Source organism: Mya arenaria, chromosome 17 (genome assembly GCF_026914265.1).
Source record: "Mya arenaria isolate MELC-2E11 chromosome 17, ASM2691426v1".
NCBI classification, from domain to species: domain Eukaryota; kingdom Metazoa; phylum Mollusca; class Bivalvia; order Myida; family Myidae; genus Mya; species Mya arenaria.
This window is the reverse complement of record NC_069138.1, coordinates 52,624,651-52,650,880: the sequence shown is the minus strand read 5'-3', so window position 1 is coordinate 52,650,880 and position 26,230 is coordinate 52,624,651. Positions and strand designations below refer to the sequence as shown.

Here is a 26,230-nt window from a genome sequence, read left to right as displayed (position 1 = left end):
TAAAGATTGCCTTTCTGCAATTCGATTGGCTGAAAATGCAGGTTTTATTTTAAGTTGTATTATATGCGTTGTTATTTTAGCGTTTCTTAAATTGGAATAACAATATAAGAATCTTCCATGGCCGAGAGTGTAAGAAAGGTTCATTGTGACCAGAGCGTAGGGTGTTTTGCGGAAACAAGGCTTACCTCGTTTCCGCAAAACACCCTGCGCGAGGGTCGGGATGAACCTATCTTACGCGAGCGGCTATGGTAGATGCTTTTTTCCCCAACCTCAATTAAACAAGTTAAAATGTATTTTTTGATAGAACTCTTTTGTGCTTAATGAAAGCAATAGCGTATGGATATGCGATAATTCGTGTTTGTCATGGATATGCGCGCAGTGATTCAGATTATGCTAATAGTCAAATCGGTCTTTAAATAGTTCTAAGGAGAGTGAAGCATTATTTCTTGAAAGAAGTGTGAAAACTGTTTGATGGTGACATTTGAAACGAGAAATAATTAATTAGCGTTCTAAATATTGCCACAAGACAAGGTTTATATGATGCTTAGCTACAGACGACAATCTCCAACAAGGGAGTTAATCACAATGTGGTGACCATTAAAAAGGAGTTCCATACAGGCATTTTATATATGCCCGTGGGCAAGATAAGAATTTCTAGCATGGTTAAATGTTTGGATCTACTTATCTGAGGTGGGAGAATTATATATATTTCATTGTTGGGTGTTTTTACCCATCTCATTTCCCAATCTAACAAGGCTAGGACACAAAATCAACGACATTTTTCCGAAATGACGTCACGTCAAGTTAATTAAGTGTTCCCAAAAAACTACAATAAACTTTTTATATGAACTTCAGGATTTTAATATGAACGAAGTGTAAGATCGCAATATATTTTACCACAAGGACAGCATTAGAAAATCGTTCAAATGTGGCTATGCCACTCGTGAAATATAGCCGTTGGCGGTTAAATACATTACGATCTTACACGATAAAAAACAATAAGCTTCCATGTTTCATTACGTCTTGAGTTCTTATTGGCACACAATACTCACAATAATTGCAGAAATCACCATAAATAATCCAAGCCAGGCTTCACCAACTGATATATATGCCACGATGCATAAGGCAATGCACATTACAGTTAGACATCTGTTGGCCAATGTTGCTCTATAGACAAACAACTTAGTACGTTGAGTAGGTGGGTTCAACTGTGCTCTTTCAGGATCTGAAAAAAAACATGAAATTAGTTGACATTTAACAACCTAGTCTCAAGCTCGCGATATGTTTTTTGACCTGTCAAAAAAAAGGATCTGTCTCACTCGTCATTCTGACGCAAGTGTACGTGCTCAGATCAGGACTAAGCAATACTTGTTCTACAGTAACAATGATATACAGTCGAACCCCGTTGGCTCGAACTTTCAGGGATCTCCGAAAATACATCGAACCTCGGAAATTTCGAGCCAAGCGGAAATGCTTACCCTAAGTAAAAAAATCGGTCCTTATTATTCCGTTCGAGCCAGCGAGGAATTTGAGCCAAACGTAAATGCTTACCCTTACTATAAAAAAAATCGGTCCTAAATATTCCGTTCGAGCCAGCGAGGAATTTGAGCCAAACGTAAATGCTTACCCTTAGTATAAAAAAATCGGTCCTTAATATTCCGTTCGAGCCAGCGAGGAATTTGAGCCAAACGTAAATGCTTACCCTTAGTATAAAAAAATCGGTCCTTAATATTCCGTTCGAGCCAGCGAGGAATTCGAACCAAACGTAAATGCTTACCCTTAGTATAAAAATCGGTCCTTATTATTCCGTTCGAGCCAGCGAGGAATTCGAGCCAAACGTAAATGCTTAACCTTAGCATAAAGAAATTTGTTTTTTAACATTCAGGTCGAGCCGGCGAGGAATTCGAGCCAAACGTAAATGCTTACCCTTAGTATGAAGAAATCGGTTTTTAACATTACGCAATCGGGGTTCGACTGTATATGTATCAGAGGATTTTACCTGGTATAAATATGTATATGTATCGGGGAATTTTACCTGGTATAAATATGTATATGTATCAGGATTTTTTAATATATATAAATATGTTTTTATTTTCTTAATAATACCCTTTAAAATACTGGGTCTGCAATTTTTATTCAGAGATAGGTCTTAACAAATGGTAATGGTGGAAGGGTGGGTAGGTGTTTTTCAAAAAATCTTGTCAGACAAGCTAATGTAATGGAGCTTTATTCTGTCAAAAATAATGACAGTTTTTTTTGTTTAAAGAAATACTGGGTTGGCGGTTTTTATTAGGTAGGGTCGGGTTACCCGAAACATTCATATTTGTTTAGCACGTATGGACATAGAGAATATTTGTTTATTTCTGTGTAAGATCTTATTTTATTTCACGAGTGTTATAGAAAAACATATTTATACGAGTGGCAAAAGTAAATATGAAATACCGCGATCTGATCTTTTGTCAGCAGACTGATTTCCCGGAAATTACGCAAAAATTGGCTAATTTCAAGACAAATGCTTTGTTAAAACAGTCGATCTCTGAGAATGCTGTTTGAAGAAGTCTGGAAGTCAGTTTAAAGATATATATTATTTTTGAATCAGAGCATGTATTAAGAGCATCTTGGCAACATAGACATAGTAGGTGTGGTAAACAATGGTAAACAATTGAAATAGTCATTGATTATGCTGACAATATGAACATTTTTATCAAAAAAGATGCAAATGGGTCTTAATGATGAAGAGAGGACACCAAGTCAACACAATAGTTGGTCTGCGCTACAGATATGAATACGAGAAGACCGGAAACAGACGTTGAAACCTTCAGTGGTACCATGAGGATGCATACTGTAAAATCGTTGGTTACGCAAATATTCTTTGTTCACGCAATATCGGCTGCTACCTTAACCCATGCATGAAAGGAAATGTAGAGTGTGACAATAGTGAATATGACAGTACAATTGAGAGCAGGGAACAATGTAGAGTGTGACAATAGTGAATATGACAGTACAATTGAGAGCAGGGAACAGAGTCCTATCGTAATACATCAGTGAATTGTAATCACGGCCCCTAGGTCCGGGGAATAGCGGGGACTTTGGCTTTCGGTCCAGCCAATCACGGGTAAAATCCCCGTCCCCGGGGACAGACTGTTGGTAAAATCCACCCCAAATGCGCCCGCAACCCGAGATACCTAGGTAAGGCCCATTTCCACTATTTTCGGAGCGAAAACTAAACCACCGCATTCACACCGCACCTGAAAGGTAAAAACACGGCCCATTTCTCCCGCTATCCCCGGTATTCCCCCCGGACCTGGGGGCGTGGTTATGTAACAATTGACTGGTGCATAATATTCCTTTAAATTATATGTTGCCTCTGCTGCCTCATTTCAATGTGTAATCGCACTTTTTTCACTTTAAACCAACAAAACTGCAATTAGATGTTATATGATATTTCTCGAAATTGACATGTCGAAAATGACGTCATAGATGAATTGAATTAATGATTTCGTACATTGTCAATACATAGTAATTGAATACACTCACAATTATTTCTTAAGGAAGTGTTGTATGTTTCCTCTATAATATGCTGCTGAATAATAAGTTCATTTAAAAAAATAATGAATGAAGATGGGTCTTTAAAAAGTACATCGTCGGATGACCCCGATACAAAATATGCTATGCTTCATTGTGTACCGTGGGCAATTTGGCTAAGAAAATATCGTAATCATGAACAATTAATGAGGCAGTTTCATTGGTTCCGCTAAGTACCAGATGCTTTACGGTTAAAATATTCTAGCGATTGCCGGAGATGAACCGGCTCCGCCTTCTCAATACATTAATATTTGGCTGTAGTCAAGACTTTTTTTATTTTTACATGTCCTGCTGACACAATACAAACAATAACAAGATAAAACAATGATTAAGTATATTGTTTAATATATGCGATGATTCGTCATCCGAACATATCGAAAAATATTGCGTTCATCGGGTGATTTTATCAATTGCCGAAAAGCAGTTTATTTTAGGAATGATAGTTGAGGTGTAAATATGAATTTATAACACAATTTGATTTGGACAACAACAACAACACAAACTGTTAATGCATTGTCGACTTAACACCACAACAGCATGACAAAGCACACACTTGTGTAGTAACTACATTCTAATATACTTTAAATTGTATAATGATATAATATATTTACCCATGTCTTTTTGAAAGGTAGAAAAAAACGTGTTTACAAGATCTCGCTTCTGACGCCTCAATTACATAATGGCAAAATAATTGCCAAGGGAAGTAACTGAGACTTTTAAGTATTGGCTATAGCCTGCAAAATTCGAAGCTCATACATTTTGTTTTAATAAAGTGAGATGTATAAAGGTTATAAAAAGAGGTTGTTTTTTTTAAATATATTTGTCTTTAACGCTGAAAAAGTTGCCAAGTAAGTGAAATGTGACGTTAACTTCTTAGAAATATAATTAAGAAGCAACTCATTTTTGTAAAAAAGGATACATTTGTGCAAGCATACAAGGAACTTTGCAAAGATTTTGAATTAACTGAGGAAAGACTCAGGAGGATTTCATTCTCTGCCTTTTGAAAAAAAATACAAAAGGCTTTCATAAACAAAGAATAGAAGGTGATACTTTTGGGCCGTAGCTTGTAAAGAGTACAATGCATATGACTTCTGAATATGTTGTCATTAGTTTGTGCTTGTAAATCTTTTCTCCACCAGGGGATACATTCTCATTTTGGCGTGGTTTTCTGTCTATTGTTGCACCTATTAAATGCATTGCTACTAATAACAATAGTATATTGTACCTGCAATTTATATGTTTCCGGTTCAATTATAAAGGGCATGTGGCCGGGCGGTGTCCACTGAGTTGTTAATGCTGTAAATTAGAAGAATGTGGCCAGTTATCACAAAACGTCGAAATACGTGTATGAGCACAATAAATATATTACCAGGCGTTGTCAACATCTTGCGCCTCATATGTAGCACCAAAAAGAATCGCGCGAGTACACAGTTATGATACACGCGAGTACACAGTTATGATACACGCGAGTACACAGTTATGATACACGCGAGTACACAGTTATGATACACGCGAGTACACAGTTATGATACACGCGAGTACACAGTTATGATACACGCGAGTACACAGTTATGATACATCATTGGAATCTAAACAGTATACGAACTCTTTACAACACAATATTCGACACTTCATGCCATTCGTGCGTTCAAACATGCTCTGGAAAATCTTTCGACTGAGATCTCTAGCTCTTTTTCAGATAAGAGAAGAAAGATCTTGTTTTTTTTTCTTTGCCAACAGTACATTACTTATAAATTGACAGTATAATTTAATTAATAAGTTAAGTTGTCTAAAATACAATAATTTTACCTGTCTCATCTAAGTAATTTTTCCTGGATGTAATGTTACAAATTGTTTTTTTCCCGATAAGGAAGATTTAGCCGTTAAAATGATGTACGTAGCACATTGATAAAAGTCAAAATCGTGACGTGTAGTTTAACCATCAATGAAGAACACCAAAGGCAAAGTAAACAATCAGTTACTTACCCTTGATGATAATTTTCCATGGATTCGTATGTAAACAATGGCATTTGGTTGTCACAAAGCCGACAAGATTACAAGAATAAAACAATCCGCATGCTGTAAACTGTTCACATTCTATATTAAAACACAGGTAATATAATATAAATTTGTATTTTGTAGAACAGCAAAAATTTACTGCTAACGTTTGTAAACATTAATTTTCTGGAAAAGCTGTCGATGTAAATCCTTTTCGCGATTGTTGATTTTTTAAATTATTGTCATTATCATTTAAAAGGATAAATATCATGCAATTAAAAAATAATGTCATTACATGCTGTATACTATGCTATGATAATGGGGTACCAAAATACGTTACCCTGCTAATGAGTGCGTACCTCATACGCGTGTTTCGTATGTCCAAAGTACGCCATCCCTAATTCCCGCATGCCAAAAATGTATTGCGGGGATGGCGGTATACTATCATCCTTTTCTTTCATGCTTTTCGATGAAATATGGGGTTTAACCAGTAAAATAACAACAGTGAAAATATCAATTTGATATTTTCACTGCAAAATAAGGAGTGAAAATATCAACTTTCAGAACTACTTTAAATTCCTTTGTTGTTACATGTACTTGCCTACTGGACTTCAATAAATTATGTAAAAAAATGTTATAGAAATATAAATGAAATGTTTTATAAATTTAGATAAATATATAATTGGAAATTAACAACTTACCGTTTATTACCGGTTATCCCGTTTATCAAACATTTTACTGATCTTTGAAGCTGAATGTTCGAACATTTGCTTTCATACCAACAACAAATTACAGACAAAAACAACTGTTCGAACATAACTAAAATTTTATATCATCGTTCAAATGTATTTTGAACTGTTAACCATTGGAGTACGTAAATTGAGCTTCCTGGAGAATTCACACAACAATTTACAGATAGATCCGATATTTTTTACCCCACCCACACCTCAAAATGTGTCAACAAACTAGCGTGGCATTTACTCTTTATCTGGAAAACAAACATTTTAAAGCGAAACAGACTGGTCTCTGACAGTAAGATGACTGAATATTAACTTACTATAAAAACACGCGTACATGCAGTCTTAAACTAAGAAAAATGGTAAATAAAAAACAAATAAAACTCCAAAAATAAGCATAAAAAAACAGAAACGTGATCATAAAAAAACTACATTTTCACTCGTGGCTTTGCCACTCGTGAAAATATGTTTTTTTATGACACTCGTGAAATAAAAACGACCTTACACTGAAATAAACAAATATCCTCTATATCATCATTATTTTTTTTTAATTATTATTATTATTATTATTATTATTATTATTATTATTATTATTATTATTATTATTATTATTATTATTAAATGGATGGCGGGATGACGGGTAACTATCATTATTATTATTATCATTATCATTATCATTATCATTATTATTATTATTGTTAACACAAAAAACTTCTGATGATAAATTGATTAAATGCTTTACTACTTTGTAGTATTTACGTTTTTTTGGACTTTGTGTGAATAGCACATTTAGTTTCAATTAATAGATGCACATGAACTAAATTGTGAATTTTAGTTGAAATTCTATGGTTTATTCATGACATTTTCTAATAAACTATACACGTCTATGTGCGAGTACGGGCATACCATATTTCGTTTTTATCCCTTTAAAAATTCAAAGTGGGTGTTTTTTGTCTTTATACCTTCTGTGATAATCATTGGAAGTATTGTTCATTTATAAGTGCATGCTGTAATACATACTATGTTCAACATGCAAACGTGAGAGCCTTAATCAGTTACGGTATACGCATTTAGTAGGAAACCTTTTGACATTTATACAGTCACAATCTGTTTGTACTTATGAACATGCACACATTATTGTCTTCACCGCATCACGTATCAAATGTTAATGTCTTAGACATTATTTTTTGTTCGGCTTACTTACGAAAGTTATGTATTTCTAAAAGCTATCTGACAAAAGGTAAAAGGCAACTTCCTTAACTATATGTATTAATATGTAAGTCTACTGTAATGACATTACATCTAAGCGACAATATCATAGCAAAGGTAAGCACTCATAGCACAGTATAGAGGTCACATCCATACCTTTTATATCATTCCACTGTTATTACACTATTACCCTATAGACACACATATCATAGCAAAAGTTAGTTGCCACACCCTTACCTACATGTTAGTATTTTGTAATGATAACATCATGTCAATATTGGTACAACATATCAAAGCAAAAAGTGCCAAATCCTAACCTTCATGTAAGTCTACTGTTGTGACATTGGCACTATGACCCAATTTGGGCACAGAATCATAGCAAAAATAACTGTTGTGACACCATAACCCGATTTGGGCACAGCATATCCTAGCATGAGGTAGAAGCAAAACCCGTACACGCATGTAAGTCTACTGTTGTGACACCATAACCCAATTTGGGCACAGCATATCCTAGCATGAGGTAGAAGCCAAAACCCACACACGCATGTAAGTCTACTGTTGTGACACCATAACCCAATTTGGGCACAACATATCATAGAATGAGGTAGAAGCCAAAACCCGCACACGCATGTAAGTCTACTGTTGTGACACCATAACCTAATTTGGGCACAGCATATCATAGAATGAGGTAGAAGCCAAAACCCGTACACGCATGTAAGCCTACTGTTGTGACACCATAACCTAATTTGGGCACAGCATATCATAGAATGAGGAAAAGCAAAACCCGTACACGCATGTAAGCCTACTGTTGTGACACCATAATCTAATTTGGGCACAACATATCATAGAATGAGGTAGAAGCCAAAACCCGTACACGCATGTAAGCCTACTGTTGTGACACCATAACCTAATTTGGGCACAGCATATCATAGAATGAGGTAAAAGCAAAACCCGTACACGCATGTAAGTCTACTGTTGTGACACCATAACCCAATTTGGGCACAACATATCATAGAATGAGGTAGAAGCAAAACCCGTACACGCATGTAAGTCTACTGTTGTGACACCATAACCTAATTTGGGCACAACATATCATAGAATGAGGTAGAAGCAAAACCCGTACACGCATGTAAGTCTACTGTTGTGACACCATAACCTTATTTGGGCACAACATATCATAGAATGAGGTAGAAGCAAAACCCGTACACGCATGTAAGTCTATTGTTGTAACACCATAACCCAATTTGGGCACAACATATCATAGAATGAGGTAGAAGCCAAAACCCGTACACGCATGTAAGTCTACTGTTGTGACACCATAACCCAATTTGGGCACAGCATATCATAGAATGAGGTAGAAGCAAAACCCGTACACGCATGTAAGTCTACTGTTGTGACACCATAACCCAATTTGGGCACAGCATATCATAGAATGAGGTAGAAGCAAAACCCGTACACGCATGTAAGTCTACTGTTGTGACACCATAACCTAATATGGGCACAGCATATCATAGGATGAGGTAGATGCCAAAACCCGTACACGCATGTAAGTCTACTGATGTGACACAATAACCCAATTTGGGCACAGCATATCATAGAATGAGGTAGAAGCAAAACCCGTACACGCATGTAAGTCTACTGTTGTGACATCATAACCTAATTTGAGCACAACATATCATAGAATGAGGTAGAAACCAAAACCCATACACGCATGTAAGTCTACTGTTGTGACACCATAACCCAATTTGGGCACAGCATATCATAGAATGAGGTAAAAGCAAAACCCGTACACGCATGTAAGCCTACTGTTTTGACACCATAACCTAATTTGGGCACAGCATATCATAGAATGAGGTAGAAGCAAAATCCGTACACGCATGTAAGTCTACTGTTGTGACACCATAACCTAATTTGGGCACAACATATCATAGAATGAGGTAGAAGCCAAAACTCGTACACGCATGTAAGTCTACTGTTGTGACACCATAACCCAATTTGGGCACAGCATATCATAGAATGAGTTAGAAGCAAAACCCGTACACGCATGTAAGTCTACTGTTGTGACACCATAACCTAATTTGGGCACAACATATCATAGAATGAGGTAGAAGCCAAAACTCGTACACGCATGTAAGTCTACTGTTGTGACACCATAACCCAATTTGGGCACAACATATCATAGAATGAGGTAGAAGCAAAACCCGTACACGCATGTAAGTCTACTGTTGTGACACCTTTACCTAATTTGGGCACAGCATATCATAGAATGAGGTAGAAGCAAAACCCGTACACGCATGTAAGTCTACTGTTGTGACACCATAACCTTATTTGGGCACAACATATCATAGAATGAGGTAGAAGCCAAAACCCGTACACGCATGTAAGTCTACTGTTGTGACACCATATCCCAATTTCGGCACAACATATCATAGAATGAGGTAGAAGCAAAACCCGTACACGCATGTAAGTCTACTGTTGTGACACCATAACCTTATTTGGGCACAACATATCATAGAATGAGGTAGAAGCCAAAACCCGTACACGCATGTAAGCCTACTGTTGTGACACCATAACCTAATTTGGGCACAGCATATCATAGCAAATATTTGAGGCGAAACCCTTACACGCATGTTATTCTACTGCTATTACACCATGACCCAAAATGTGAACAATGTATCATAGCAAAAATAAGTAGCTAAATCCTAACCTTCATGTAAGTCTACTTTTATGACACTTTGACCCAAAATGGGCACAACATATCCTAGCAAAGGTTAGAGGCAAATCCTGACATACACATAAATCTACTGTTTTACACCATTATCCTTTGAATGTTATGAACATTAAATGAGAGTCTTACTGAACTACATTGTTGTAAATAAAGGAATGAGTTGCGGGAATGATGTCATTATCGGGGTATGAACGCAGTTGGGCTGGTTAAAGTGGGTGGAGTCATTACATTACATATAAGAAAAACCTTACACTAATTCTTCCTTGACCATTCTGTAAACAGAACGACCCGACTGTAACCGGAAACATTTTATCAAATGACGTCACAATAACGCGGGAAATAATCCATTCCTCCAAATCACTTTTAAACGTAAAAATGAAACACTAATGACAGCAATACAATAAATCTATCCTAAATTTACACGTTCTTACATGTTCATTTTAGTTGTTCGAGGCCTGCTGAAACTAAACAAGCAATAACAAGATTAATAATTTTCATTTTACACGTATATTGTTATGCGATGACTCAAGATCCGAACATATCCGAAGATTTTGCGTTCATTTGACGATAATCGCAATTGCCGAAAGGCAGTTTATTTAAGGAAACGAAGTTCAAGAGTAAATATTTCAAAATGTACCTTACCAAATATATTTGAAAACAAATGGAAATAGTGTCGTCAATGAAAGTCAGGGACACAATTTATGACCCGGAACTTTTATATAGAGTTGCGAAAATGTGAACGTGGCGAGCACCTATGTAACCGTGCTTTTGCATAAATTCCAGATAAATTTTACAGATTTTTGGGTAAGGGCGGATTCACTGAATTTATTGACTAGCATGAATTGAGACAGCTTTAGGAACGCATCGTTTATTTACAAATTAGTTTACTAAAGAAACTTACAAGTAGTTTGAGAAGTTTTAGTAACAAATAAAGTGAGTATCAAAGTTATCTTATGTGCAGCTGTTTTATTATTGTTTTTATTGCACTCGAAACGTTTCGAGTCTACAACATTACGAGTGTGTATTTCAAAACTTGACAAAATGACACATTTCCGGAAATTTGTCCATTCACTAATTGCTACGAAATGTGTTTGGATTACTTTTTTGGCATTTGTTCTTCCGTTAAAACTATTGACAGACTATGATCCTGAGTTGAAAATTGTAAGATAATGTTGGCGGGAAGTAAATGGCACCCAGTGTTAAATTGGTCATGAATTCATGTCCATTTCAATTTAAAAAATACTTGCTTGTATGAATTGTTATTATTTGCAACATAGATGGATTAATAAAATTTCATTGAGGAATGATCATAAAATGTTTGCTTTAAAACACTAGTAAATGATAAACAAAAAAACATACCAATTAAACTTAAATAAGCATTAGGATACAGAAAAATAAAGCACAATAGTCGGAACGTACGTCACACGCACCTGCTAAAAAGATTCCACGTGGTCTATGAAAAACGTCAACAAACCATGTATTTCTCATATTTTACATTATTTCTCAACTAAGTTCCCCAAAAAGAAAAAGCGCAATGCACAACTCTATATTCATTGTATGCGAGATAATGGTGCATTTCCAAAAGTAACCTTGAAAATGGATAGGGTTCTCTCCGGACAGAATTATGTTTTTTTAATTAAATTCAGAGAGCATTTTAGCGAATTCAACCGACAAATAGGTGACTATTAGATCCAACATAATGTTCGCATCACAATGAAGCCAAAATAATTGCTTTTGGCCATCAAAGACTGAAAAATATGTCATATGTCCATTTCAGTTGAAGATAGCAAAATGTACTTTCGATGATTGATATTACATATAGGTTATCAGCAATCACTTTCCTTTCAAATAATACAAAAAGTGTACGGGTCACTGAATATAAAAAAAACAATCATTTTAATGACGAGAACTAGCTTATGAATTCTTTTTTTCTCCCACCTCAGATAAGTAAATCCGGAAAATTGACGACCATGCTAGAAATTCTTGTCTTGCCCACGGTCAAAGATAAAACAAGTACCCGTGTGGAACTCCTTTTTTATTGTCATCACACAATTACTTCCCTTGTTGAAGACCGTCGTCTGTAGCATCATGGAAACCTTGTCTTGTGGCAAGATTTAGAATCCTAATTAATTATTTCTCGCTTCAAATGTCACCATAAAATGTGTTCACGCTCTATTCAAGAAATAATGCTTCACTCTACTCAGAACTATTTCAAGAACGATTTGCCTTTTAACATGATCTAAACTACTGAGCGCATATCCATGGCAACCACGAATTATCACATATCTGTACGCATTTATTTTCACTACGCACAAAAGAGTTCCAACGAAAAAATACAATTTTTGGTTAACAGAGGTGGGGGGAAAAGCATCTATCATAGCCACTGGTGTTAGATTATAAGTATCTATCATGTGTTTCCGGTACGGATAGAACAATACGATCCGAAGGCACGCGCGTAAGCCGGTAACGAGGCTTGCCGAGTTATCGGCCACGCAGCTTGCCCGAGGGTCGGATTTTTTCGATCCGGACCGGAAATACATGATTGATTTTTTTTCTTGCATATCTAAAATTATCAATTTGTTGGAAAAAACGCACGTCTGTTCAATTCACCAAAAAGCGCGTGCGACGTTGTTTACTGACGTCACAAAGCGTAGTTATTTTAAATAACTAAAAATTGCGTATTTTAAGATTATTTTATTATCAATTTTAATTTAAAGTCTTGCATACATATATATTTGATTGGGATTTATTGAAATGGCACAATATATTTTTATACTGTATACAGTAGCATTTTACGAATAGTTATTCGTTCCTGTCAAAAATATATCCTCTTACATTTCACAAAAAGGCTTGTCCGAATAACATCTGGCGTATGCTCTAATAATGAATTTCCGTCCGACACGGCCGATTCAATGGCAGTTGTCACCTGAATGTTTCAGCTCTCGTTTGCTAGATATGATATTGCAATTTAATAGCGTACCAGTATGTAAGTCTGAAGAATGGCGCTAGTCCTCGTCCGTATTAGAGCGCTTTCTACTCTTTGTTACTCCTTGGAGATCTGCTTATTGTCATGGCGCTAAAGGAGACGAGACGTCGTATCATTGACTTCCTTGTTAGATGTCAGTCTACATATAATCAACCCTGTTTTTCATGCAATATTGATACTGCCCCTCGGAGGCCTACTCATCGCTCTGATCGTTGCACATACAATACTTTATATCAGGATATCTCTCTTCACCCCCGAACTTTGTCGGACCTCACCCTAGCCTGTGTATAGAATTTTATCTTAATTATGCCCCCCTTCGAAGAAGAGGGGTATATTGCTTTGCACATGTCGGTCGGTAGGTCGGTCGGTCGGTCGGTCCGTCGGTAGACCAAAGATTGTCCGAGTGATAACTCAACAATTCCTGGACGTATGGTCATCAAACTTGACATGAAGGTTGGGCGTGAACAGTAGATGACTCCTATTGATTTTGGGGCTCATCGGGTCAAAGGTCAAGGTCACAGTGACCTTTAATGATAAAATAATTTTTAAGCTTGTCCGAGTGATAACTCAAGAACGCCTAGATCTATGGTCATCAAACTTGATATGAAAGTTGGGCCTGACCAGTACATGACCCCTATTGTTTTGGGGATCATCGGGCCAAGGGTCAAGGTCACAGTGACCTTGAATGGTTAAAGGTTGTCCGAGTGATAACTCGACAATGCCTACACCCATGGCCCTCAAACTTGACTTAGTGGTTGAGCACGACCAGTAGATGGCCCCTATTGATTTGAGGGGTCAATGGGTCTAAGGTCAAGGTCACAGTGACCTAGAATGGTAAAAGTTTGTCCGAGTGATAACTCGACATTGCCTGCACCCATGGCCTTCAAACTTGACTTGGAGGTTGGACTTTACCAGTAGATGACCCCTATTGATTTAAGGAGTCAAAGTTCAAGGTCACAGAGATCTTGAAAGCAAACTCGACAATTCCTGGACATATGGTCATCAAACTTGACATGAAGATTGTGCGTGACCAGGAGATTACCCCTCTTGACGGGTTCACCGTGCTAAGGTCAAGGTCACAGTTACCATTAATGCAAAAAAAAATAATCTTCTATTAGTGATATCTCAACAATGCCTGAACCTATGATCATCAAACTTGACATGGAAGTTTGGCCTGACCAGGAGATGACCCTTATTGATTTTAGGAGTCATTGGTTCAAAAGTCAAGGTCACAGTGACCTTGAATGCGAAAATGTTTCTAGTGATAACTCGACAATGACTGCACCAATGGCCCTCAAACCTGACTTGGAGTTGTGTCTGACCTGTAGATAACCCCATATGATTTTAGGGGTCATCGGGTCAAAGGTCAAGGTCACAGTGACCTCGAACGAAAAAAGCTTGTCTGTGTGATAACTTGTCAATACCTGTACCCATGGCCCTCAAACTTGACATTTAGATTTTTGGTGACCAGCTGATGACTCCTATGGATTTTGAGGTCATAGAGTCAAAAGTCATGGTCATAACACACTCTATCTCCACCTTTTGAATGGTCCTTATCTTATAACTGCCTTAACAGCATCAAATGTCAGTGACAAATCAGCTGTCATTGCATATTTCATTCAAGTGTCCATATAATCCTGACAACATGGCGCTCAGAAGGGTGGGGGGCATAATGTTTGACAAACATCTCTTGTTTATCTTGATTCTATGACATATCGATTCTGCTCCTTGGATGTCTGCTTCTACTATGGCCCTGGAGGAGACTAGACTTTATAACAGAATATCTCTCTCCGTTATCGTTTTTGTTCGAGTTCAGCATTCTTATAATCAACACTGTTTTTTAAAGACATTTCGACGTTGCTCAATTATCTATCAACGTCATCGTTCTATTTCGAGCTTAGTATTCTAATAATCAACACTGTTGTTTTTTTCAGGACATAACGATGCTGCTCCTTGGAGTTCTGCTCATTGCTATGGCGCTAGAAGAGACTAGACTTCATACCAGGATATCCCTGTACGTTCTCGTCCTTGTTGGAGCTCAACCTATCATGTATGTCCTCTTTGTCGTAAATATAAATTTAAGCTCATGTATCTAAGGATAAAATGTTTGAGTATTGCGGTTCATCGGTGTATGAAAACCTTTTGTCAGTGGGAGACCAAACGCTTTCAGAGATATATCAACCGCAATGCTGAGATTTTCATTGTGTACACTTACTCCCATTATTTGCAGAACGTATCTTGGAGCATAATGCAGCACTACAACTCGGATTATACCTCCCGCTGTTTGTCACTTTTTTCATCGACGTCACATACGTTTAACTGCAATGAAACGCCAATTGACCAATCACAAGCGTCATTTTGTACAATAACTGTGTCAGAAGTATTAAATCAGAAACAGTTGCCTTGATCAGAATATGAATGTAATGGGAATAATATTAGTTTGCAGTATTGGCACGAAATACTTCATTCGAATTAACGTTTGTTAAATGATGAACGTTAACAATTTTTTTCTATCTTATTATGTACGTTTGAGTTAAAAGTTCTCATCTCCCTTAAGGTTAGTGTTTGGCGCCATGGTCATAACGTGGTTCCTTTCCTTCTGGATCAACAACACGTCAGCGACCGCCATGATGATTCCTATTATACTGGCCGTATGTGAGCCTGTCAAGGAAGTCAGAGCACAGTCAGGTTTGTGTTGTCGATTTGGTTTGATATTTCGTTAGTTTTATAATAAAAGTACATCTGAATACGTTTGTTAAAAACTAGTACTTTTCCACGGAAATATAACAATAAATATCAAATAACGTCTAAACCTGCATTGAACGTATGTATTAAACTAAGGGGGGGGAGCAAATGTACTCGTTAAAAGCATTATTTTATTTCCCACTCAACTTTGTATTTTAGCCGAGGAGGAGGCCGTTCTGCAAATGATCAGGTGGAGATCACCATCAATCAAATGTACAAAGAGGACAACAACCACGTTACTAACACGTTTACAATATAATAATTATAATTTAAATACAGATCAGTAGTATATGACATCAAAGTCAGCCTTTAAAAAGTCTTATATTTTTAACAACTTCCTTAAAACAGAGTATCGCTAAATCCGATGCTTGAATAATGTGTAGGGCTGTACAGATCGTTTCTTTTAGTAAACTGTATAAATAAAACTGGACCGGGTTCTTCTGCTCTTTGATTGGATATAGTTTGTGCTCCAAACGATTGATTTAATGGATGTCGGCTATGTCTTGAATTACAGATTTAATGATACTGATGCTGTGTGTATCATGTTTTCCCCAGAAAGCCGGCGCAGGACGAAAAAGTGTTTACTAACAAACATGCGGAAAATGAATTCAAGGCATTGGCAAAGGCGCTGTGTTTGAGCGTTGCATACGGTGCATATACTGGTGGAATGGCGACAATCACTGGCACGCCACCTAATCTTGTGCTGTAGGATGTTGTAGACAAGTAGGGTACCTTTCATACAACCAGCTATGCAATACAAACTTATTAGTGTTTATTTCAATTTAAGGCTTTTAATTACCTTCATCTGTGTACCTACATTCCAAGGGTATTCTCTTAAATGTTGAGTAGCAGTTATATTGACAAGGGCTCCCGTTACATAATTTCAAGGCGTAGATTTGAAACAGTGACTTTTTTTATAACTACGTGCAAGTTTTGTAAAATTCTATTTCAGGTTTTACAGAGGTAATGGACAAAATGAATCGCCTATTTCTTTTACATCTTGGATCGTATTCGCCTTACCTTTGTCATTTGTTACCATGATAATTGGATGGCTTTGGCTCGCTTTCAGATTTCTGGTATCTAGGTGAGAATGGAATAATTTTGTAGCTTTGAGTGACATTTGATAAACTGTATGTTGATTATCTATATCCACAGAAGAGAATATAGAACATATACAAATATATTGCAGAATCTGGCGATATGTTAATAAAAGTTTAAGAAAGTTCATTATACTCAATAATATATGCGGTATTCCCTTCTTCAGTAGTATAAAACCAAACTAAAATTATTATAACATAGGAAGTTTAGCCTTAAATAGTTGTAAAAAATGACGTTTGCGTCCTGTTTTCTTACGAAATATGAAACAATACTGAACGGCGCAAATCTTTATTTATAAAATATTTAAGCTTCAGTTATTTAACGTGCACTTTCTTTTGATCCTCATCCCATTCTTAACAAAGAACTTGCTTGTTTGCACATACAACAAACATGACATCCAATGGAACCATGGAACTGATTAAACTATATAATGACAATTGAATACCTCAAATACTATTTTAGATAGTGGTCATAAACAACTGGTTTAGTTCTTCCTTTTTTTTCAATTATTTGTTGTCACTTACTATTTCAAGAGGTCAGATACTCATACTCTATGTTTTTATTGCAGCTGCTTTCGTCGGATGGATCCGGAAGCTAAAGTGGCAATTGATGGTGTTATTCGTAAACGTGCCAAAGCACTTGGACTTCTATCGTGCGTTCAACACTTTATTCTAGTTTAAAATCCATTTTGTATTTGGAAACTGAAATGTATTTTGATTTAACTGATAATTTATATTGAATGTCATTGCGTTTTAGTTTTGCAGAAACAGAAGTCCTTGTCATGTTTGCTTCCATGGTGATGTTTTGGCTGTTTCGAAATCCGCCAAATATTGACGGATGGGGGAAGATCTTTATTGATGAAGACGTAAACAATGGGTTTAGGTAGACGATTATCTTATTATCAGGCGTTAATAAATTGCGTTATACCATTTTTCCAATGAAACACTTTGTCCAAATATGATAACAGTAGCGTGTTTAAAGCCTGAATTTTATGCATTGAGTTCGATCGCACCATGTTTCCCTGATATGACTTTATTGTTATTTTCAGTTTGGTATCAGAATCCACACCCTGTATTTTTCTGAGCACCCTTTTGTTAATATTGCCAGTGAAAAAACCTACCATTCGGTGTTGGGGTGATGGTAATAACCTAAATTCGTGTTCAAACATCATTTTAATAGTTAATGGAATGCAGACGCTAATTTTGTTGAATTTAAAAGAAATATTATGGTTGAAAAGGTACTACTGAGTAATTAAGAATTTATGTATATATAAAAGTTTTAATCAGTAATTGTGTAGCTGTTAGATCATCGTTTCTATTGTCTCAGGATGACTTCTTGCACAGCAATTCATACAGGTAGAGATGTATTATTTTTTTCTCATTTTATAGGAATTCCGTCTTATACGCCGATCCTAAAATGGCAAATGGTAACAAAACAGCTTGGGGAGTGAGTATGATGGGCGGAGGGTTTGCAATGCCTAGAGCCAATCAGGTAAGACCAAGACCTACACAATATTTCTTACCTTGTCATAACCGCATATGTTCTGTCGATTGCAATAAATGTTTCTTTTCATCAATGTATAAACATTGATTAACACAACGTTTTCTTTACATATGCTATGAATTACTTGTTATCGATCTATTGTTTTGTGTTGAATGACGAAACGAATGTTTTTGTTAAGATATAAACCTTTTCTTATCAATGAATGGTTAAAGGTAGATTTTGATTAGAAAACAAATCTTCATATTTTATTTCAGATATCCGGATTATCCATTTGGATTGAAATGAATTCAAGGCGTTTGGACAGTCAGAACCAATCGTTCTTAACGTGATAATTCTAGTTGTTGTTGGCATGGTAACAGAAGTGATGAGTAACCCCGCAACCGCTCAGCTTTTTATTCCGATTCTTAGAGATATGGTACTCGTATTAGCATTACAGCTTTTCTCTATGTATTCAAATACCTTTACTAGCATGAGTGTGCACGATGAAATTTGTAGATATTTCAGCAACAAATAAACACATGATTTCATGATAGAGGTGTAACCAAATCCACAGATAAATCATGATTCATGTTTTATCTACACAATATCATTTTTTCTTCTGCAACGTTAACGCGTATTAAAAAATATATTGTTTTAAATACATGATCTTCAAATCTCATACACATACAATTTTATACTTCAATCGTTATTATTCCATAAAGGAACCCAACTTTGGATCTTTTTTAAGCCATTAAATGAACCCGTTGCTTTATTCCAGCCTCTGACTGTCGGAATCAACCCCCTGTATTTGATGAAAACCACTGCGATTGCCTGTTCGTTCGCCTTCATGTTACCACTAGCTGCTCCTGGTACTGCACCTGTGTTTGCAACTGGATATCTATCTATACCTGATATGGTAAGACAAACTCTTTCATAAGGCACTCTACCTCATGTTACCAAAAGCGGCTCTTCTTACTGCCATTGTGTTTGCAACTGGCTATAAATATATACCTGATACTGAAAGGCATACTCTTGAATATTTCATTGTACTTCATGTAACCAGTAGCGGCTCCTCCTACTGCCTCTGTGTTTGCAACAGGATATATATCTACAACTGATATGGCATACTCTTGTATATTGAACTGTACGTTGAGTTCGGAACTCTCTGATTAGAGTGTTTCCTTTTGAAATAATTCTGGCAGGGCCTGATTCAAACACAAAATTTGATCGTCTTGTGATTTTTTTAACAACTTAATACAATCTGGTCGCCATACGAATCACATCTTTGGATAAGAACTGTGTGAAATTGGTTGTTAACAATAATTGTCATTTTTTAAGACGAACTATTTTAAGAAATGTTGATATATTTAAATAAGTAAAACACAACTGGAACAGTTGTCTTTAAATGTTTAGGAAGCCCTTCTGATTACAGGCCTTTCCGTGAAACTTCCCGAGACGTAGACACTTGATCGTTAGCAATGATGCCGTTATCAATGTTGTTCACTTGAACAGAGTTCTGAAAAATAGCCCATTGTTATATATTGGACTGCTGTACCCGTCGCTTAGTATCAATCATGATTTTTTGTTAGGCGCTGGCCGGACTGCCTATGAAGATAATAGGCATCGGTGTTTCGATGCTGGCAATAAACACATGGGGGACCAAACTGTTTGAGCTGGATAAGCTTCAAGACTTTCTCCAGGATGGGACGATGGTAGGGACACAGATGAACTCAAGCTTAGCAACCACTGCTAGTGACTGGTTAATGGGAAACGAAACCTCGCCAAACATTGATAGTGCTCATAATGTGACTTTGATTTGAGGTCGAAAGACTTGTGAAATATAAAAATATACATTTGTTTTAATTTAACAACAGACGTCTGATGTCTGTCTATAAGAAAGTGTGGTAAATATATGTATATATCAACTCCTTTGCAATTTACTTCAAATACTATGTTTTGAATGAACCCAGGTATATTATTGAACCCCATAACTTACTGTACTTTTAGTTGAATTGTACTCTACAGTTCCATTTTAGGATAGCACTAGTTGTTAAAGAATGCTTACACATATTAAACAGGTAAGATAACTTTTTTATCTTTATGATACCAAACTAAGATGTCGATCGCAGTTTATATTTTTCGCCACATACTGGATGCATACATTTTTTCAAAATTTAAAGAAAAAGTCCACTAACCAGGCAAAAGTTGTTACCAGAATCGGTACTTTTCATTCTAAATCCGCCATTTCGTTTGCCATGAAACATTTTTCTCACTTAATGTTTGCATGAAACGAAATTACGTCCTCCCCCTTGGTATGTAAAAGATAATGCACAACAATATATAAAATCGACTTGACACATGCATCTGAAAAAAGTACAAACACATATAAACAGGTAATCAGTTTATTAGAATGACTTTGATATCCATCTTAATAATTGTGTTTCTCTGTTTTATTATATACACAAGCAATACGTATCGCAAAATACATGATCCTATTTCACCTTTAACAATACGTCATAGGTATGTTCGGAAAGTTCCCGGACTGAACGCATACCTTTTGAAAGGCTCATTGTATTATAATGAAACTAAGTACGAATTTACTTCATCTATTATTCCATATCACTCTAAAATTTCGATTCCATACATGTAACAGTAAAAAAGTTACAATAAATTTAAAACATGTACCAACGATATGGCGGAGCAACCCGACGTTAAAATTTATAACGTCAACGTCAATTCAGTTTACTCTTTCTCGAAATAGCGGCCATGTGCTTGCACGCAACGTCCTGTGTAAACAGTTTGAAACCATTGTTTATCAAATGAAGACATTATTGTCTGCACGTGCCGACGTAGGCTCTCGAGATCGTCGAATCGGATTCCGCGTAGCTGGGCTTTGACGGCCGGGAAAAGCGCAAAATCAAGTGGCGCAAGGACTGGGCTGTAGGGGGCGTGCTCCAACCTGCCGATCCCGAGAACATCCAACTCTAACTCTGTGTACCGGGCCCTGTGCGCTGGGGGGCATTGTCCTCGTGTAAGAGAACATTTTCTATGTCCTCTTTCATGCCGGGCCTCTTCTTGCGCAGTGCTTGGACCATATCCCGCCTCACGACCTGTTCAATAAATAACACAAAATTAAAAACCAAGTTGACTATTTGAAAAAATATGCATTGTGAGGTTACACCGTTTTACTGCTGTTATGATTGAATTTATGCATCAGTTCTCAAAATTTGATTCATAGCATGATTATATAAATGTGTAATTTTGTTTATAAATACTGTATGTTTAAAAAAAGTTTACCATTGAATAATACGCTGCATTTACGGTAACGCTCGCCGGGACCGCATGTGTCAAGATTACACCGTTGGCGTCCATAAATACGATGAACATGTGATTTTCCTTTCGATTTCGTCACCCGGGCCTTCTTTGGTGGTGGTGAAGACGATGTTTTCCAGACCATACTTTGCTGTCTAGTCTCTGGATCGAACGTTTCATCCGTTGTGATTATTCTTTGAAGAAATCTGTCCCCTTCACGTCGATAGGACCTCAAAAAGTTCAATGATTTATTCACCCTATCCTTCATCTGATTGTCATCCAACAGCCTTGGTATCCAACGTGCGCGCACCTTTGTCATCTTAAACTCTTCAGTAATTAACTTACAAGTTGTTATTACCCCAATGTCACATTCCTCGGCCACTTCCGTGTAGACACTCGACGGTCCCTATCAAGCATCGACTTTACCATTTCGCGCTTTTTCGCCATAAGTGCCGGCATCCCACATCTCTCATCGTCGGATGTTGACTCGCGCCCCTCCTTAAAGCGTCTGTGCCACTCAAAAACAGTTATGCGACTCAAAGTTTGGTCTCCAACGATTTCTTCAACTTTATCAATGTTTTCGACGGTGAAACATCTAAACTCTAGAGAAACTGTATCACGACACGCCGTTTTTCAATAATTTCGCGTTGCATGTTTGCTTTGAGCACCTGTTTTGGATTTTGTTTTGCGAGGCGGTGTCTGCTCAAATGACGTCATGCGTACTAATGACGTCATGTTGTGGTTCGACGTCAAGATGACGTTTCCCGCGTTTTTTAACGTTACAAAATGCGTTTAATGTGAACATTATAGGAATATATAAAGCTTGCTCCACAACAGCAAATATTATGTTGCTATGGATACAATATTTTTAGAATGTATTGACTTAGGCAAATTTCCGCTTATTATCAAAATGAATATATATGTGTCTCCACTTGACCGAAGTTTCAAAGCTCTACGTTGAAAAATAACAATGTTATTAGTACAGTCCGGGAACTTTCCGAACATAAATATAATTTCAGAACGAAACGAGATACGAAACTTCGAACGAACACAAACTTTGTTAATATCGTTATTGGAGTGGTGTGGGGCAAATAGAGAAAACGCAGTAAATGAATTCATTCTTAATGTATATAACTGTTTTATGCATTAATCAAACAAAATCTGACGATTTTCAGTGCCTGGCAGCCATCTTTGATTTTTTTTACATTTAGGTCGGGTATTGACTTGATCTTAGATCGATTATATTCCGTGTGTTTTCATATAAAAATAATCCATTTTAAACAGAAAATAGGAACATAGTTCCTCGTTAATGTTCACATACGTGGTTTTAAAAGCGTACACAATTGGTACCAATCTTGTGTCGGCTTCCCTGTTTACGTGCATTAAAGCATCAGCATTTGAATCATCAGGAGTTTCGTTGATTTACAAGTACGTGTCGTAATACGTACTATGTTCAACATGTGAACGTGAGCGATGTAATTAGTTTAACTGTACTTTTACAGTATACGCCTTTGCAAACGTTTTAAAGCACATTTCAATAACTAATTATTAAAAGTCACACACAAATGAATATTTTAGAGAGCAAACTAACAAAGCAGTGACAGAGAAGGGCACCTTTTGACATTCATATGTCACGATCCGTATGCACATGCAACACCATAGTGTTCACCTCATCACGTTTCCAATGCCAATGCCCTAGTTTACAGGGGCGTAGCTAAATCCGATGTGCAAGCACAAAATAGCAGAAGGGGAGGGGGTCCGGGGGCCTGCCTCCCCCCGTCAAATTTTAAAGCGTAAATTGCAAGTAGTACGTGTTGGCGTTTCTCCAGAGGAAATACAATGTTGGGACGACCAATCTTTGATGGCAAAAGTAATTCTGCTTCATCCACACTAGTCGTCCGTCCATCTCCATCAGCAGATGTTCTATAAACGGAACTATCCGTTACATTGAAATACAATGCCTCCAATACTATGGCGTCCTTTCGTTCGTCACCTAGACAAGCCTGATCTCCGACATGGCTTCGACAAGGTCACAGACATCATCCTGCAATATGTTTAATTACTTGTATATTTGTTCGTTTTTTTTAATTTATTTATTTAATTACTTGCTTTGCTACAAAGGTTGTACACACATCAACGAAAACAACTTTTCCTTGAGATCACCTGGTCACAGTGCCATTAAGAATGAGCTCAGGTTCGACAAGGACAACGATGAATTCGAACCGTAGTATGGCTGCAAATTATTGGTTGGCCATTTCCTCATCTTCTTGATGCGGAAGTATCCAATCGGACATATTTTTTTCACTTTACTATGATCAAGGTAATCATGTTCACGTTTTGGGAAACTTTTAGAGTTGTTTACATTAGTCAATGTATTATCGCCCCGAGCTAATATTGATTCCCATTCAAAATAATCTTTTTTATTTACAGACTTTTTGATATTTCGCGGTATGTATATTTCATCATACCATGAGACGCTTATGTCACGACACTCGTTTAGTAGATTTGTAACACACAAACATTTCCGGTATTGCCCTAAAATAATGTAATGAAATCTAAACATGGGTTTTAATGGCGGTGGGGATGGGACATTTGGGGGATGGGGTCTGAACACCACTCTCTCAGCAGGCAAAATGAGGTGCAGGCCTGGGCCGTTCGGCAGAACGGAAGCTACGCCGCTAATAGACATATATGTTGATTCCCCGTTAGTATAAGACGTAGACAGATTGACATGGTATCTCACAAAGGATAAGAGGCAACATTCTTACCTTTATGTACCAAAATGTAAGTCTACCGTTATGACATGAATCCCTAATATTATAGGAAAGGTAAGAAGTTATAGCACAGGATAGAGGCAAATTCCTTACCAATATTTTAGTCTACCGTTATGATGCGATTACGCTATAGGCACAAGATATGAAGCGAAACTTAGTTGCCAAATCCTTACCTACATGTTATTATACTGGTATGATTTCATGCATGTCAATATGGGCACAACATATCATAGCAAGGGTAAGTGGTCAAATCCTTACTTACATGTCAGACTACTGTTATGACACCATTTACCCTTGAATGTTTTGCACACTTAATGAACTGATTTGCATATGTACTTTAAGGATGCACTCTTACTCCCAAATAAAATTACCATAATTAATACAATTATTTTAATATACCAAAAAAAAAGGGTAAATAAAGGAAAATACAATGGTTCTTATGACAGGGTTCCTACGCTACCGGGAAAACGGGAAAAAGTCGGGAATATCGAAAAGTCTGTTCCCGGTCGTGAAAATGCCTTGAATTTTGCGATTATAGGTTAAAATCGGGAAAAGGCCGGGAAAAGTAATATTTAAAGTTCGAACTGTTTTAGGTACGAAACTAGTAAAAGTAAGTACTCTCGATCATCAAGACGCTTGCATCTGACACTGTTCTGTATTGAATTGACTCTGATCAGAGCGGCTGACTGATCGAGACTAAGAAGGTTTCCGTTACCACATGCAAGCGTTTATTTGTCATAGTAGCTGTGTCTGCACTGCCGTCTGCATTTAAAAGTTATTTTAAACGAGAAATTGGCCGCAGTTTGTCGGGATTCGCTTTATATACGCTGTCAGTAAGAATCGTGGGTGCTATATACAACGATATTTTTAATCTACAGTATGCTAATGATCATGGATAATTAGCGATCCCTGCATTCATCGAAAGATATTTTAATACCTGAAATTGGCCCTAGTTCATTAAAATAAACTTGAGATACGCTGTCAATAACATACATGAATTTTAATTGCAATGATCTTACTAGTCTGCGAAGTGCTACACAGCCTGACAAATATTTGCTATTCAAGTGTGAATCTATGAATGATCATGTTTTTAGACTGACCTTGCTCTTATTTATAGACATTGAGAAGACCACAGTTCTTTGGCCAGTAGACATCATAGTTTTAAACTTGTGCAAAAAAGTCACTTATTTTGCATTTTCACCCATGGATTGATGAAGATTGATGTTCAGATATAGCTGAATTGCATGCTCACTGATGCAAGTAGATTTTTTTAAAGAGAGTTAAACTCTTTTAAAAAGACACTGGATGTTTTGAGTTCAAGTTGTTTAATAAATGTTTAAAGCCTCCCTCTCACGGATTGAACAATTCGACAACTTTTGTCTTGGAACGAGCCAATTTTGGCAAAAATCCATGAAAACCAATTATTTAAGACTGCTGGCAAAAAGATAGATCACAGATATTTATATTTAAGATCAAAAATTGGTGTTTTATGCATATCTATTTAACCGTTAATAAACCATAAAATATACATTTTCGAACATAAATATGAAAATCAGCGATCTGATCTTTTGTCGAC

General features: G+C 36.7%; 1 pseudogene; it reads left to right on the top strand.

Moving 5' to 3' along the window:
* The first annotated feature begins 2,943 nt into the window (after nt 1-2,943).
* On the top strand, nt 2,944-20,388 carry LOC128223617 (Na(+)/citrate cotransporter-like; annotated as a pseudogene).
* The last annotated feature ends 5,842 nt before the right edge of the window (nt 20,389-26,230 follow it).